We start from the raw sequence: 4,161 nt of genomic DNA on the forward strand, positions 1-4,161 counted from the left end.
AGGGAAGGGAAGGGAAGGGAAGGGAAGGGAAGGGAAGGGAAGGGAAGAGGAAACACCATTATATTAATAGCAGTTTACTCGGGATAGTAGAAATTTGGGTGATTTTTTTCCCTAGCTTTATTGAAATATATTTGACATAGAACATCATGTAAGTTTAAGGTATACAAGGTGATGATCTTATACAAATATACATTGTAAAACGATTATCACAAAAAGGTTAGTCAACATACCCATCACCTCACATAGTTACGTGTGTGTGTGTGTGTGTGTGTGTTTTGAGAACATTTAAGCTCTACTCTCTTAACAACTTTCAAGTACACAATACAGTATTATTAACTATAGTCACCATGCTGTACATTACATCCTCAGGACTTATTCATCTTATAACTAAAAGTTTGTACCCTTTGACAAACATCTCCCTTTATCCTCCACCCCCCAGTCCCTGGCAACCACCAATCTTCTGTTTCTATAAGTTTGGTTTTATTAGATTCTACATATAAGTGAGATCGTACAGTATTTTTCTGTCTCTGTCTAACTTACTTCACTTAGCATAATACCCTCAAGGTTCATCCCTGTTGTCACAAATGGCAGGATTTCCTTCTTTTAATGGCTGAATAATATTCAAATATATACATATAATATTATATATTATTATAAGTATTATATATAATAATATTCCATTATATATAGTGATTTTTTAAAGTTTTGTTTTCCCTCTTAATATTATCTGTATTTATTACAATGCGTATGTATAACTATAGTAATTTTGAAGCTATTTTAAAGGAAAAATATACTGTCCAAATATTCTAATCAATTAAAAAAGAATAACTAGAAGAAAAAGGTTAGAGTCTGTAAAATATAGACCACTCCCTGACAAACATGTAGAGAAAAATCTTAAGCATGTTTTTGTGAAAAATTGGACTGTGATTAATAATAATTAATAGAAAATTTTACTATTAATTAGGTGATTTCAAACCAACTTCACTGTTTTTATTGTTAGAACTGCTAGGCTGGTGAGCTAAAAAGTGCAATGGACACCATGTAAACAGATTTCTGCAAACAGTTGGAGTTTCTCATAATATCCGTGTAGATAAAATGATGAAAGTTAACACGTGTGGATTATAAATTTGCTGGATAATCCAAACACCCAAGATAGTTAAGACACAATTGTGCCAACATGGAAAGTGCTTCCTCACTGGGTGCAACAGAGTTTGTTTAATGGTAATCTTTAAATATTTTTACCAAAAAATAAGATACACAATTTTCAAATTTGTGGATGAATCAGACTGGGAGATAATAGAAAAAAACAAAGGAATCAAGACTCAAAAGCATCTTGACAAGTTAGAATGCAGGGTCAGAGCAACCCAGAAGACAAGGTAGGAAAAATAGTTTGCTTCTTGGGTATCTGCTTGGAATAATTTGTAAAAGCTGTTGGAATACTGTATTGAGAGGAATTCTAAAGGCACACAGGGCTTGGGGAGAAGAGCCTTGAATCAGTCAGCAATATCTTGTGGTTATATCCCTTCAACACAGTGTATTGCTGCAATATCTTGGAAGTTAGGGACTTTTTATTCATTTATTTAATAACTATATAAGTTTCCTATGTGTTCAGTGGGGAAGTGCTAAAATCACTCAACAATGTCTTGAGCTGTAGAGCTGAGATCACACTAAACTGTGATCTCACAGTGTTAAACTGTGATAAACTGAAGGTGAAAGAAGAGATTGGTTTATTCACGCATTTAACTATTACTCATATAGAGTTCCCTATGTGCCAAGCACCATTCTAAGAGCTTCAAAAATACTAAATCATTTTATTCTCACAATTATATGATAAAATATACTATTATTATTCCCACTCTACAACAAATAGGTTAGTTAACTTGCCCAAGGTCAGAGAGCTACTGAGTGGCACAGCCAGGATTCAAGACCAGGAAGTCTGTTTCCTGATTGGGTTCCCCTAATCACCACACTATTATGTACAACACTTTGCACAACATAAGGACCATTACTAGGCACATAATAAATTTTAATTTACTTAAAGATAAGTTTTAAACCTTAAATTAAGGACCAGAAAATATAACATGTTATATAAATATAGAAGGTGAGAGACAGATTCATACCAAAAAAAATTAGTTTGGGATTTATTTCAAGTCCCAGAATAATAATGTAGCAGCTAAGAAGACTAATAAACTTTCAGACTTCATTAACAGGAAAGAAGTAAAGGAGAGGAATAAAAGGGGAAAAACTAGAATTTATTGATTTTCTACTGGGTGCTAGGTAGTTTATACGTATATTTTGTTTACCCTTGATTAAATCTCTTGGAGGAAGGTTATTTGTGGTAGATTGGTTGCATTACTGGCTTCAGTGGCTTCTCTCTAACCACATCCATCGCAATGTGACTTTGTACCTCTTCCTTCCTTTCCCATTCCCTCTCTGCCCCATCAAGCGATGGAATCTTCACCCCCCGAATTTTTGCTGGATTTCTTTGGCCAGAAGAATGCAACCAAAGTAACATCATGCCAGCTCTGAACCAGGTCTCACAAAGCCTTGTGTGCTGCCATTCTCCTCATCTTGGAACCCTGCTAGTCACCATATGAGCAAGTGTAGACCAGCTTGCTAGAAAATAAGAGACCATTTAAGTCATCACAGCTGAAGTCATTCTGGATCAGTCAACCTACTGAGTCCAGATATATAAGAGAGTCCAGCCAAGTTCAACCAACCCTCCCATAGTCTCTTGAGAAATAATATGTGGTTATTGTTTTAGACATTAAGTTTTGAGTGGTTTGTTAACATGGCAGTAGTCATATGATACAGTATTATTTTTTCTTTTATAAATGCAAAAATTGAGGCTCAAAGAAGTATTTTACCCAAAAGCATCAAGTTTGTAAGTCAAACTGGGAAGTCAAACCCAACCTATTTCATTTCAAAGCCCAGCCTCCTAACACTCTACCATACATATAACATTCAGATATTAGAATAATCTTCTCACTGACCTCTGCAATAAACTGGCTACATGTGAAGTACAGTATTTAATTCTACACATACTTAAATCCAGAAGAAAGTAAAAATAATTTTATAGTGTCTATAAGAAAAACATGAGAAAGAAGAGTTTGCTTAGGTTGGAAAAGATAAACCTCATGAAGGACATAAAGAGAAGGGTAAATTATTTTCTCTTGCTCCTGTCTCATCTACTCTTATCCCTTTAGGGAACAAGCTCCCCACCACCATCCATGGAAAGATACATCTAGCCCCTCACGCCTATCATTGGATTTAGATGCTGAACTCTCAGTCCTCATGGTGTTTATCACGAGAGGGTCTTCTTGACCTTCACAGGCTCATAGGCTCACTTTGAGCTTCTAGATAGCCCTTCTCAAGACCATCTCTGCCTCTGACCACACTGTCTTCAGCTGGATTTTTTTTCTTAAATCCCTTTGCAGTTAACATGCTTACCACCTAGACTTGGCCTCTGAAACTTGCCTCTTCCCTCTACAATGATGGAATAAGGAAGCCCCTTCATACCACAAACACATGCACATTTTCTTACCTGGCCTTGCTACAGAAATAATGGCTAAAAAGACAGAATTTAATCAGATTTTATCTTAATAAAAGGGAGCTATGTCTAACAATTAGATTTGTCAAATAAAATCATTGGCCCTCCATGATACGATGAAGACCCAATCCCAGGAATCGTGGTATGTTGCATAAGAGAACCCTTATTGTGATAACTTGGGTAATACAAGTTGCTGAAACAAATAAATACCAAACTTTTAGTAGCTTTGAACAATACAATATTATGTCTCACTCCTGTATTAATCAATGAGAGTGTTTCTAGTCAACTGGTAGCTTTCCTTGAAGTGGTGATTCAAGGACCAAGTCCTGTCTTGTGCCTCTACCAACACCATCCTCAGAAACATACAGGGTTTTTTGTTTTGTATGTTTTTTTGTTTTTTGTTTTTGTAAATCCAGCCAGAGATGAGGGAGGAAAGAGAAGATGGAAAAAGCACCTGCTTCTTAACCACCTCAGCCAACAAGTTATGTGCGCCAGATTCCAACAGTGAAAGCTAGTCATATGTCTCCACTGAAATGTAAGAAGAATTGGGAAATGCAGTCCTTGGTCACTTCCAAGAAGCCACCGCCCAGTAACTACTCCTCACTCTGAAA

This window comes from Monodon monoceros, unplaced genomic scaffold (assembly GCF_005190385.1).
Source record: "Monodon monoceros isolate NGI ecotype Baffin Bay Population unplaced genomic scaffold, NGI_Narwhal_1 Super_Scaffold_18, whole genome shotgun sequence".
Taxonomy (NCBI): domain Eukaryota; kingdom Metazoa; phylum Chordata; class Mammalia; order Artiodactyla; family Monodontidae; genus Monodon; species Monodon monoceros.